Raw genomic sequence first — 14,544 nt, 5'->3', positions numbered from 1 at the left:
ATGAGTGGAAGGTGTGGGTGTGTATGAGCACCTAATTGGCCCAGATATCACATAATGAAATATTCATGTAGATTCTCAGCGTCTTTTGAAAAGGGAATCTGGTGTGTAATGATGAAGTCGGACTATTTTATTAGCACCCAACTGACACCCTCCCACCGCCCACACACACACACTCACACACACAGAGGCCTTTGTACACAAACATGCTCAGACATCCTAATGAAATAATGTACACACATAAACCTGTGATCACAGCTGTATATATTGTGAACACACACAACTTCCTCTTTTCATCCTCGCCGGTGCTGTGAGTAGTGCGCTTTACCATGTTCCATAAAGTAGATGAACAACAAACCCTGGGCTCACTGCAGGGTGGGGAGCGGAGTAAAGTGCAGAAGCATATGACATCAAAGTGTGGTACGAGTTAATGCCATCAAAGTGTAGCAGGTAGCAAGGGAACTGTGAAATCTAAAAAAGAAAGTGATGAACTGGTCAAAAACTGCTTGTGAATTATGTATTTCAGTTGTATTTTATCCATCACAAGACACTTTCAGGTTATCTTGTGAGCAGGTGTCATGTCATTGGTTGCACTTTGAAAAGGTCATTAAACAACGTAAAAGCTTAAACTGAGGGCTGAATCTCACTGAAGGTGTCACTTTCCAGCTACGGTCACTTTAGTTAATGCTTGAAACTCCACCAGAAGTGCCACTGCACATTTCAGAGGCATCCCAGAAGCGGCTTGGCGCTCCGCTTGAAATACACACGGGTCTATTTTTTACCGAATCCGCAGATAGGCGCATCAAGCAGCACGGAGTAGATGAGCAGATGATGGAGGGAGGCCAGACACAGAAACGGCAGAGAGAAAATAAAACACCCCATGCAGACTTTCAAGCATATATCCCATCAACAAATTAATATTAGTTCATTGTCAGAAGTCAACCGGTTTTTCAACACTATGGACGATCATCTTGGAGATGGAGAAACATTTAAATTTTCCCTTTAGCCCGCTGTCAGTAAATACCTACAGGAAACACAATTAAAACAGACAAAATTCTGTTTGCTCACTTAAGAAGCATGAAAATCAGGGAAATCAAATGAACAGAATCCAGACTGCAGCTGGAGGGAGATGTTGTTCATATGCCCTTGATATGCGCTTCTTCACCTAACCTGTTTAGGTTCCACTGGACTTCGAATGTGGCATGAGTTGCAAAATCTGAACAGCAGTCGGCTCAGTCAGCATGATGCCACTGGCCAAGACTGTTTGAAAACATGGGTCTTTATACTTTGTGGTTCATTTGTAATTCAACAGCTGGACCAGAAGGAAACAATGGATAATTTTTTTCTGTGGTTCGGACTAAACAATAGTGGCCTAAGTCCCACTGTATAATAAACAAAAGTCTGGTTCAGAATGTCCTTTCAGCTGTTCAAGAGGTGCAAAACTAAATTAAAAAAATAGACTTTAACACTAAACATCACTCAGCAGCTCAGTGGACTGCTGCTTACATAAGAGATATGGCAACTTCCACCAAAACTGTTAATCATAACTGCTGTACATTTGCTTCATAAGTACAGCTGTTGCACCACAGGTAGCAACTTGTCAACTTTTTTTCCCCAATTCAAGAGATCCAAATTTGGGCACCGCTCCTTTAGCGCTTCACCTGACCCTTCACGATAAACACGAGAGGTCAAAGCACTTCTATGCACCTGGGCTGTATTTGTTTTTTTCTGTTTAGAAGGGATGTACGTGACAAACAGCTCTTGTTACTTTTTTCGCACTTTGTGCAAAAGCGTCTGTCGCGCTAGATAAATGTAATGTAACCTTTTTCAAGCATGAGATGACGGGAACTTCACTTGCCACCTGTTTTCTTTGAATTTCTTTGTTTGGGATGTTGCCCTGGTGATCGATATTGAGAGTGAAATTAGTCAATTTTGACCGCTCCAGCGCTCCTAGAGTCTCCTCATCTCACACACTGAAGTGACTGATCTCACCATTCCTCCCCACTGAAGCTACTACAGAGGAGTCCTAGGAGAAGGAGGCCCCACATCCTCCTCCTCTTGGACACACTGCAGAACTCCTCAACACACCAGCACCTCCCTCCGCCCCTGGAAACCCCTGGAACCATCTCATACACACACATGTGCACACTGATTTTCCCATCACACACCCAGCCACTAAAGCTTTGGCAGCGAGCAGCACAGGCCTTGGCACAGTTCACCTTAATGAGTGGCAGTTTAGAGCCCCCTGAGACAGATAGAGAGGCAGAGAAAAACAGAGAGAGAGACCTGATTGAGCAGGGTGGATTGTGGGATTGGCATATGCTGTGTGTTTCTGCGAGGCCTGGCCAGCCAGCCGGCGATTGAGCTCTCAGAGCCTCCCTGAGGTGATGTTGAACAGAGAGAAAAAGAGAAATGAAAAAACATAACCACAATGGGGGTTTTGCCCTATGTATGGACAATTAATTAAAATCCATTTATTTCCTCCTTTCATTCATTCTGTTTCTCTGTCTGTCTTCTGCTTAACCAAAGCTTGTAAAAGCTGGCCACAGAGAGAGGTGAGTGTGGCCAAGCTGGAGCCGTCCTATCCAAACCACAACCAGCTGACAGCCTTCGAAGACTTGCTGAATGGAAGAGAAGGCGAAGCAATGGCTGCTCTCCATTAAAGAGACAACTGACGGCCTCTACAGGCCCACTGCAGCACCATTAAGTTGAGGCTGGCTTCTGTTAAAGTCTTTTCAGACAGCATTTGGCTTTTACACGATGACGCATGTTCAACACAGATATCCACGTTGTCCTGTCATCATATTATGTTGTGTACTTCGCTAGTCCATCAAACAAGAAAAGGTTCCATGAAAAGCTGATTATTTCAATTCAGTTTTCTGTTTTTTTTATTTATTGGCTAATTTGTTTGTGCCTTCCTAAACCACCAGTGCAAAAACAATTCACACGAGCAGACCTTGGCCCTAAACCAGGGATAAGAGGTCATGGTTAGAAGAAACCAACAATGAGTGTAATGAGTGTTCCAACCGCAAACTCTTTCTCATAGGTCCAGTCACTGCAGCATTTAAAACAGTAATATGGAAGTGGAATCAATTCATTTTAATAGAACAGCTGCAATCATAAGATCTGGTTACAGGGGCCAAAGACACCAGCACGTATGTTTTGCCCTTATCGATCGCAAACCCATTGGCCTTTGAGGGAATATGGCGTGCTGGAGAGTCCAACAGAAGAAGCTATCATGGCCTATGAGCTGACCATCTACTTTTATATAACCCTGCCCCGCTGGACTATAAAGTGCTTTGCAAAGTCATGGTCTACAGCAGTGGCTCCCAAACTTTTTTAAGGCAGGCCCCCCTTTGACAGCAGAAAAGTGCCTGTGCTCCTCCGCCTCCCACTGCTAAAAAAAAAACTGATACACGCAATGCAATTCAACTTTTAATAAAGAAAGTCATGAGCTGTAGCATAGCTCTTTACAAAAATGATTTTTGTACATTTGTAAATCTTTCATCATTAGAAACATGACTCTTCTTTGAACTTAGTAGCCTATATTTCTCATGGAGTGCAATTCAACTTTTGCCGCAACACCACAACTAACCACTGTTTTTTTTTTCTTATTATTATTACACAACTTGCACTTACAGAACACGCTCTGTGGTTCGTGGGCATATGAGCAGTAAATGAAGATTTCATTGTGAACATGTTCTTACAACCAGTTACTGGACATGCAACAGTTCGCCCCTCCACTACATGCTCTTTTAAGTGGGATAGAAGTTCTTTCACTGTGCGAAATTGGTGCTCACACAGCAAAATAGTTCATTTCAAATCTGTAACAACTGTAGCAGTAACAGAAGGTGTAGGCACATTGTGAACCCGACAGAAATGAGCTTTAAAGGCTGGGTGAGTACAAAATGTCAGCGGCAAAACTTTTGAAAAAACAATGGGGTTCGTAAACTGTGAACTCTACAATGCGGCACAAAACCCATCAACGTCTGAATTTCACTAAGTAGGCTGCTCGCGCCAAGTAGTCAAATGAAAGAACAGAGGCAAGCAGAGGAGCTCAGCATCAAATTCAATTTCAAATTCAAACACACACATTTATTTTGGCCGGAATGTAAAATTTACATTCAAATGATTACTCTTACAATTAAAATGGTATTAAAGCACTAAGAATATTACTAATTAACATTCTTCTTTGATGAAAAAACTAAGTCTTCTAATTTTATCATTTATACTTAATTAAAAATGAATTAGATTCAAAAATAAAGAGCTAATGACCAGCTATCGTAGAGTCTGTCACATCCAGCGCTCACCTGGTTCCGGACCCTGCCGCTTCACCGAGCTCTGCTCCTGCTGCAGTCCACACTCAAGAACTGTCCTCTGTGAGTGTGAGCTCTCCGTCCTCGCTCCACTCGCCAGCTCACTGATCCAGCTTCTCCCAGCTTGAGTCCTGGGGCATCCTTCAAACCCAAAAAGACTCTGAACCAACTTGTAGCTCTGAACTGCATTTACCTGCTTGCCAAGCGTAATAAAAGTGACTTTGAGCTTTTGCTGACATACTGTGTGTTGCATTTGAGTCCTAAACATTCCTCTTACACTTTGATGCCACTGGTTCTCTGTGGACTATGCAGTGTGTCCACTCCGCATTTTGTGTCAATGAACACCTGCCATTTAAGGCCTGCAGTTATCAGAGAGGAGTCAACTATTTTAAACAGCCCGTCTTTCAGTTGCTCTTTCACAAAATTACTTGCAAAAGAGCACATCCTTATCAATACAGCAATCATAGCTGATCGACAAGCTTTATTGCTGTCAGCTGTCTCGTCTACCTGAAGACTGATGCGTTTGTCTTTTATTTTCTCAATAAGCTGCTCCTCCAAATCATTTGATACGTCATCAGTGCATCACCTGGACAGTGTCTGTTTTTAGTTTTGCAGCAGTGTTGTCATCAATCATGGTTGACACCAGATCTATTGAGGCAGCAAAAATGAATTCCTCATGGCAGCTGACCTTGTACAAGGCCATTTGTGCTTTGGCTGTCACAGGTGGCCTTTGTAAAGCACGTGTTGACCATGCCGCTGGTTGCGTTTGCCTTGGAAGAAACTTAGTGGCTTATTAATGGAGTTGGAATGCATTTTTTCCATTGGTCATTTTAATTTGCACTGTTAATTGCCAGTCTTTTAAGATGATGATACATTTTTGTTGTAGTAGTTAATCTGGTTTCAAATGTATCCATCTTCGAGTCTGGCTCACCTTGTTTGTTTGGCCAGGCTTCATTGGCCACCGGCTGTGGCTCAGAGGTAAAGTGGGTCGTCCATCAATTGGAAGGTCGGTGGTTCGATCCTCACTCCTCTAAGTCAGCATGTTGAAGTGTCCTCGGGCAAGACGCTGAACCTGGTTCAGCATAGCATCAGTGTGTGAATGTGTGTGAAAGAATAGTCTCCAATTTAGATTCCCCCCTGTGTGAATGGGTGATTGAGGATGTAATGTAAAAAGCGCTTTGAGTAGTCAAAACGACTAGAAAGGCGCCATACAAATACAGACCATTTTTATATTTCTGCTCTCTCCCATCGTGCTCCTCTCATCCCTCTCCTCTCCCTCTCTCCCCTCTGTCCTGGACATTCAACCTTTCCTTGTTGCTACCTAACATTTCATTTCTCTACCTGGCGGTATATCAGGCCCTGTCTTTATGAATAAAGAATTAAATCTGATAGTGCTCACTTTAGCATAAGCACTGACATCAGCCATGATGTCCATTGCCGTCTGATTCTGCCAGTTATGGTGAGAACAAACAATTCTAGTGCACAGAGAGACCAGGAGGGAAAGGAGCCCTGAAAGGGAGTTACAGTGGAGGAGGCTGGGACAAGTGAGAGGCCAGGAAGAGATGGAGACGAGGCCCGTAGACCCAGGAGGAGTAGGAGTTTTGGGCCAGGAGGAAGAGAGGAGGATGAGGCCTAGAGGATCAGGCAGGAGGAAGACGATTAAGCCCATAGGAAGCCCAGAGGAAGAGGAGGAGTCCTAAGAGCATGGCTATAAAAGTTATGAGGTCTTGGCACTGTATCTTAATCGGAGCACTCAGGAGGAGCCCAATGAGGTTAGGTTTGGCCCACAGTAGCTGTGGTTGCTGTGAAATCCACTGCTGACAAAGTTCCACCTGAGGCTTTCACTGAGGTGCATTGTACTATCTTGTTCGTTTCTCCTATATTCAAGCGCCATCGTGTAACTTGATGTACTTTTTTATTGTTCCCTGTCTAGTCCAAAAGAAGATGTACAGTATGTGGCTGAGTTACAGAGGCAAGAGGCAGTTAATGACAGAAATCTGATTTGATGGCTCAAATGTGTGACAGACTTTCGAACCTTAATATTGATTGTGGCCACACCACATTCTGTGTGTTTGTCCTAACAGAAGAACCACCAATATACTATTTGCTGTCCAGCTGTAGGGGACTGTTCTAAATTAATATATCAGGATGAGGACAAGGGAGAAATGAAAATTAGATCTCAATCCTTTTATGGTAGTTTTTATGTATATCCAAACACAGACTTCCGACCCATGATATCCCTCTGCTAGCCACAACAAATCATATATATATAAAAAAAATCAAAAATGTCTGAAAAGACAAGAGTCACAGTCAAAGATTTCACACACTCAAGTCATTTCGACGACTCAAAGCGCTTTTACATCACATCCTCATTCACCCATTCACGCATCATTCATTCAGGAGGAATCTAACTTTTGGAGGAGACTGTTCTTTCACACTCTGAAGCTATACTTCTGGAGCAAGTTGGGGTTCAGTGTCTTGCCCAAGGACACTTGGACATGCTCACTCAGCAGCACTCAGCACTGGATCGAACCAGCAACCTTACGATTGATGGAGGACCCACTGTACCTCTGAGCCACAGCCGCCCATCTGAGTATGTCACAATTTGTGGGTTTTTTTTAATTAATCAGTATAAGTCATTATTCTAAGAAGTTAATTAGGAAACAGGAGAGCAGAACAAATGTGTCTATTAGCGTTGTGGCCTGGTTCCCATGGTAGGGCCACTTCCCCCCTGTGATGTCAGAAGGAAATCTGGAGGAGAAACGGTCCACGTCTTCATTCCTAATGCATCGTCTACCTGTTTTCCAGTGAATGAAGTCCAACCAGCCAATAAAAACAGCCTACAGCCTCAACCACTTAGGACCCATAACAAACTGGGGGCTCGTCCGGGATCTCTCCTTTTCACAGTCAGAGGGGCAGATCAGGTGATAATAGAACCATCAGAGTGAGGCGATGAGACGTGACTGCAGCCCAGAAGTCAGCCTGTGGGTGTAAAAAGAGGGAGAAGTGAGTCAATGTCACAGAGCCAATGACTCCATTGAAAGACCTTCCCCATCTTCAAAACAGGAAGTTAGAGGTGCACGGAAGCCAAACTGGGGACCAGAGTTCTGAAAAAAGCCATTACAGTCTTTTTAAACAAATTGATGAGGGAGTAAAAGAGGGCTTTGCGGAAGTTCAGATTGCCTAGGGAGTACTGACAATCATTAAGACGGACACCTTCAAGGAGATGCTTGTAAACAAAGATGAGATGGCTGTACCTGAACTCAAAGGCTTCCTCAGGCCAAACATCACCTTACCTGCTGTCCCACATCCCCTCTAACTCACCTCCAGACCAGCTCCCCCAACCACTGCTGAGTCGACCCTCCTCCCAAGCAAGGGGAAGAACAGCTAGTTGCCCAAAATGCACAGAACAGAACCTGCTGGAATGTAACCACTTCTGTGTTTGTGGAGAGGCAGGACAGACATCAGGGAAACGTGAATCGGTCTCTGTCGAGGGACAGTCGGAGACCAGTGCATAGTCTGTAAGCCCAACCCCAAGCAGCTACCAAAACAGCTCAAAACAAATAGCAGTCACCTGTACTTATAGTGAAACTAAGAGAAGCTGTAAAATATCCCTAGTTGGAAAGAAAATCCTAATCAAATGTTCACTCAGTGGGTATCCAGGAACGCTGTCATTTTTAACCATCTATCAATCTGCCCTCAAACTGGAGTCACTCATCAGCATTAGACAACTTAAAACCTAAATACCTGAAGTCTTTGATTCTTCTATCTGCTTCAGATGATTTTTGGTGTTTCGTTCGTTTTTGCAAGTGTTGCTTGTTCTCAGCTGCCAATGCCCCATCCCTAAATAGGAGCTGTAACAGGAGTGTTTCGGACCCAAATGCAGCACACAGTACGTCAGTTAAGTCATTTTTACTACGCATGGCAAGCAGGTGAAAGCAGTTCAGAACAACAACCTGGTTCAAAATCTTGTTGTGTTTGGAGGACGCCCCAGGACTCAAGCTGGCGAAGCTGGTGAAGCTGAAGCTGGATCAGCGAGCCAGTGAGTAGAGCGAGGAAGGAGAGCTCACACTTAGAGGACAGTTCAGTGGGAGCTGCCGGTACCGTGAGGACTGCAGCAGGAGCAGAGCTCGGCGAAGCAGCGGGTCATTAGGTGAGCACTGGGAGAGACAGATGAAGCAGAAGGGAGCAGGCAGAGGATCAGCAAACCAGCCCAGGGAATCAAAGCAGCCAAAAGCCAGGGAGCCACGAGCAGACAGTATCCAGGAAGGACAGGGACAAAACGTGTGGTCGGAGACAGAAGGCTGAGGTGATTACCAGGACAGAGACGAGGTAGGTTGGTCAGAGACAGGCTGGGTCGGCAACAGGCGATCAGTCCGGGAATGAGTGCTGGAGCATCTTGAATCAGGGAGCGAAGAACAATCTGGCAGTGAGTGAGTGGAAGGTGAAGGCTTAATTCAGGATCTTACTTACTCTCTGGCAGGATACAGTTGGTTTTCGATCCTGGACCGACTATCAAATGCCCCAGCAGCATTTCAAAGTGCTATGACCATCCATTTTGATTAATTTCTCCCTGTTCATCATGTCAAGGCAGTGCAACTATGATTAGAGGAGCGTGGCGGTGGGCCAGGCGCGCTGCTAGTGGTGTCATTAGGAGGCACAGAGCCACGGAGTGTCGCACGAGTTCTCCTGAGGCTGCAGTGAATGATAGGGGTCTGTGGGTGTGGGTGTGTGTGTGTGTTGTGCGTGTTACTGGGGAGTTGTGTTTCAGTGTTGCAGTGTGTGTTTCTGTATTGAAGGTTCGGAGACTCTATGGGGCTGGTTGGGTTTTCAGGCAGTGGAGGTGGAGCTTCTGGGACTGATATGTGTTTGTTCTGAGGTGTGTATGTAATTATGTGTATGTATTGTACTTTGTGGGATATATATTGGTTGGATTACCAAATATGCTGTTTGTTTGGATGTTTTGGGGGTGCTGGAGCAGAGAGTCTGGAGACCTATGTCACTGTTTCTAGGGCAAGATATGATTGGTACATGGTCTGTATTTGTATAGCGCCTTCCTAGTCATTTCGACTGCTCAAAGCACTTTTACATCACATCCTCATTCACCCATTCATACATCATTTGTTCGGGAGGAATGAATGATTCTTTTGCACACATCTACACATTGAAGCTATGCTTCAGAATCAAGCCGGGATTCACTGTCTTGCCCCAGGACACTTCAACACGCTGACTTCCAATTGATGGACAACTCCCTCTGAGCTGAATGATGCACCTGATATGATGCGAATCATCGCTCGCAATAAAAGACTTAGCTGACGTATTTTGAACTCATGTGATTAATAAACTGTGCTTGAGACATCACCTCCAGGCATTTGTAATTGCTGGGGATTTTTTTTTAATTCAATGGTAAAGGTCCTGTGGTATCAGAGAAATATATCATGTTCTCTTGCAACAGCGTTATGTAATTTCACTTTTTAAAAAGGTGATGTGAAAAACCTGGGAAATAATTGAAAATCTCAAAAGGAATCTAGTTGTAGTCTTGTAAATAGTGACCATGCCAGATCCCCAATCTTTACAAAAGCTTAGTCTGTGACTAAAAACTCTGACTCTGACTGATGTGACACATTGTCTTTAGATGTGAGAGGGTGACGGACTTTAATCTTTTAAAAGTCTTATCAAAGTCCTCTACTATGTGGAAGGCTTTAATCAATCAATCAATCTTTATTTATAGAGCGCCAATTCATGACAGCGTTATCTCAAGACGCTTTCCATAAAGAGCAGGTCTAGACCAAACTCTTAACAGGAAGAAACCTCGAACAGAACCAGGCTCAGAGGGGGGAGGGGCTTTCTGTTGGAGTCCTTGTTGGGTGGAGGTTGGACAGAGAGAGAGAGAGAGACACAGAGAGAGAGAGAAAGCACTGACAATAGGAGTGTGACTAAAAAAATGTTATTATGGTTGCATTGAAAAACATGACGAGTGGCTGATGATCCGCAGCAGTGATTCATGAAGCCAGAGAACGACAGCAGCAGGACCAGGACCAGGATCCACAGGAACCAGAGAACCACAGCAGGAGAACCAGGGCCAGGATCCACAGGAACCAGAGAACCACAGCAGGAGAACCAGGACCAGGATCCACAGGAACCTGAGAACCACAACAGCAGGACCAGGATCCACAGGAACCTGAGAACCACAGCAGCAGGACCAGGATCCACAGGAACCTGAGGGATGACCGTCAGCTTGCTTCTTAATACTGTTACTGGTTTAGATACTAAACAAATCTCTCCATGCCATCTTGCCAGCGAACAGCCAGCTCTGGTAAATTACAGTATTTGTACCATCAACTCCTGTCTCATAAGCATTGTCTCTTTTGTATAGTCTCTACAGCAGCTTTAAATATAATTGGTTGTTGCAACATAACTGATAAGCTACAATAGCTTATTCTCTTTTGGAGAACCTGACATACTGTTCCCCCAAGGTCAGCGCTGTCAAGACGGTTCGCTGTTGGTCACAAGAACAAAATGACCTAACTGAAGTTCACCAAAGTTGAACTTGATTCAGAAGAGTCAATGTTTTCCCCTTACAACTGAATCCACAGATTGCAGTTATTCCATTGTAATGCATTTATTTGCTGTGTTCACTGTTGGTGTTGGTGTGACTGGGCCTTTATTCTGGAAGAAAATGTAATTCATTCCAAAGAGACCTATTCTAAATTAAAATGTATATATTATGCAAAATGAGTGTGGTTTGGTATATCTTCTGTTTGTTCAGACTCTCTGGTCGTTCACTCGTTGTTTTTCTTGTGGATGCAAAGTGACCTGTTTGGTTGGGGAGGACCAGGGGCTTTCTGTTTCATATGCAGATAGAAGCACCTCAGAAGGAGGCATGATGAAGGCTTCCCCCTCCTCCTCTCTAGGTCTCAGCTCTGAGGACGAGATAGTGAGGAAGGCTTCAAGGTGGACCTGTGTAGAGGATGCATCGAAGCTGTATGGATGCCACTCGCACACATACACACACACACACACACATTGCACATCCATGATGCTAACTCCCAAAGGCCTCAGAGTAAAGTCATAGACTGCTCTCATTGAGGCCAGTGGTGGATGGTGGTTGAAGCAGGAAGCCGACGCGGGATTTGAATAATTCTGCATCATAGACACACACTGCATAACAAAAGGTAAGAACACAAAAGGCACATGGATTTAAGACAAGTGAAGGAAGCTGGTATTTCACCTCTGGAATTCTGTAGGTAAATGAAAAAAGGGAAATGATAAAAGGCAACAGTGAATGGCATACATTTCCTTTTCTGTTTCAAACTATTTTAGATTTAGTACCATATTCCAAAGGCAGCACTGATTCCAGTCATTTCATTTGTTTATTTACTCATCCATGAAATATTTTCCCTCATTCATTGACTTTTAATGTTTCGTAATAATGAATAAAGGAAGGAGATCCTTGGTTCATTCATTCATCCAAACGTCTTTCACTCATTTTTAATCTGCTCCCCTGTTAATGTTTATCTCCATTCAGTTATCAAAATATTCATTCATTCATTCATTGTTTCCTTTATTCTTTCACACATCAAAAATCCACTCATTTATGCAGTTCAATCTTCAGTTCATTTATTTGGGGACACAAATTTTAAATTTTTTCGTGCCCCTAAGCATGAATTTCAAACTAATGTATTTCTATGGGATTATCTTTGTGTGTCTGCATCACGTCTTTTTCCCTGTCAGTAGGACCTGGGAGCACAGAAGCTGTGCTGTTATTTCTCATCTTATATTCATTTTTTAAACTATAACCGCTACATTACTCAACATTTAACCACCAGAGTTTATCCTTGTTTTCCTCTCTTTATTTTATAAGTCCACATCAGTCCACAGCGATCTGGAGGGTCCACTGCCGGTCAAAAACATGTGTTTGATAAGTCAATAATACGACCGTTTAATGCTATGACCATCCATTTTATTTTTACTTGCTCGACTGTTTTTTTTTTCAGGTTTTAGTAGCGAAAGCGGCTCGACTGTTTCTACGGAGACAAAGACGCTCCACTTTTCCTCACTGTTGTCATTTCCTGTTACACATCTCTCAACATAAAAACACAACAGTGTGTTTGACAGCTCAACAATACGGCAGACTAACGTTAAGGCCATCAGTCTGAATTATTTCCTCCTCGATTTTAAAAACAGTCAAGCTTTTTATCTGTTTTTCGTGGCAGAAGCCTGAGATTATAAATGTGAAGCTGCTCATTTAAGAAGAATATGTGGCTGAGGATTTTTGTATTGAATTAACTTTCTTAAGATTGATTGATTGATTGATTGATTAAAACAATAAAGCACTCCAAAGTTTCGTAGACCTAAACATCGTTTGTTTATCCATAGTACAGTCCGTATTTCCTTTGTACGGTCAATATTTAATTGCAAGTTTCTTCATTTCATTACTATTAGCCTACTATTCCATTCTGCAAAAACATTGAACATTTTCAATTTCATTGTAATACTACTTTTTTTAATGTCATTTTATAAAGTGTGCCTTCAAAGTGGTCACTGAAACTAGACCTGGGATGCCTGGTGTCTATGAAATTAAAAAATTAAAACCAAACACATCGTTAGAAAGGTGTCGGCTCCTGCTGTGTCATACTAACCTTTGAACCTTGCATGTTTGACAGCTTACCACCTAAACCCACAGGGCATATCGCATATTGCATTCTCATTACGGCTGCGGTGTGGTTTTGCTCTGTCCTCTGTGTGGCTTCGAATCCCACCAGAAGCATTTCAAAAGCATTTCAGATGAGGAGCGTTTGCCTGGCTGATTAGTTTACTTTGCTCAGATTTTTTTGATTCAGTCACGTGGTTTTCATGCTTCTAACATGAGCAAACAGGCTACATATCTTATTTTGTCTGGTTTATGTGTGTTCCTTGTATGTGCTTACACATTGTTTTGCTGTAGCTACAGTCAGCAGGTTAAAGTGAATGTGAAAGTGTTTTTCTACATTCAAGACGAATCTCTGGTCGTCTGTAGTGTTAAAAAAAAAAACTCTGACTGGACTGAACATTTGGCCCGGTTATGAAATGAAACATTATTATAAAATAATGTTGATGTAATGGCAGTAATGACTAGGTGCTTCCTGGTGTGATTTAAAGCATTGATTAGGGTGGGCACAACCAGCTCTGGCAGCCGCAATGTGATGAAGACACTCCTGGTGGGATTTAGCCATCATAATTAAGCATCATAAGTGGCTACACTCCTGGGACCAACTGTTGTAGAGAGCTCTTGACCTCAGGTATCATGTGAGTATAGGAAACAACTGGGTTGGTTGTCAAATATGGGTAAAATATAGTTAAAATTATCTTTCACCAATTTAACAATTAGATAGCACATTTCAAATCTGATCACACTAATGTGTTTAGCATCCCCTTAAAGTCCTCAGTGAACTCTCAGTTCAGTATTTACAGCTTCCAATTCTAGTGGGAGAGAAAAAAGCAAATCAGCACCACAGTTGTAGTTCTTACTTGGGGTTGCAAATAGAGTCATAAAAAGATATATATATATATATACTAAATATATCACTTGTCTAGTACAGCTGAACTAGTAATAACACTGCATCTAGATAATCTACGTTAACAAAAGATAAACATGTTGGTAGATTTAAGATAGAATAAGATAAACCTTTATTCATCCCACAAGCTAGTATTTTAGAAAATTAGGTTTTGAGATGGCAGTTCTTTAATTCACATAGTAGGGTTGTAAAAAGATATATCAATCAAATATCTTGTACAGCATCTAGATGATTTATGTATAAATTCAGTGTGTAAACGATATAATAATATTATATAGTAATAATAAAAGTTTTTTAACGAAACGCAAAGCTGATGTGTTTGTCTCTATAGAAACGGTCTGTGAGGCTCACGGATAATGACGCCACTTCCGCAATGAAAAACAGATGAAAGAACCTGATTTGTTTTTGTCTCAAGGAGGAAATAATTCAAGCTGATGGCCTCAACGCTAGGCAGTCACGTTGGCGAGCTGTGAGAGGCACTGTCATGATTTTATGTTGAGAGATGTTCAACCAGAAACTAGCGACAGTGAGGAGAAGCATCTTCGCCTCCATAGAAACAGTCGAGCCGCCTCCACTATTAAAAACTGACAAAAAAGATGCTGAACAGGGTGAATTAAATTAAAATGGATAGTCATGGCAGTAACCGTTCATATTGTTGACTTACAAGGGACTTG

The sequence above is a fragment of the Pempheris klunzingeri genome, chromosome 13 (genome assembly GCF_042242105.1).
Source record: "Pempheris klunzingeri isolate RE-2024b chromosome 13, fPemKlu1.hap1, whole genome shotgun sequence".
Lineage (NCBI taxonomy): Eukaryota > Metazoa > Chordata > Actinopteri > Acropomatiformes > Pempheridae > Pempheris > Pempheris klunzingeri.
The sequence above is the reverse complement of the archived record's forward strand: the minus strand, read 5'-3'. Positions refer to the sequence as shown.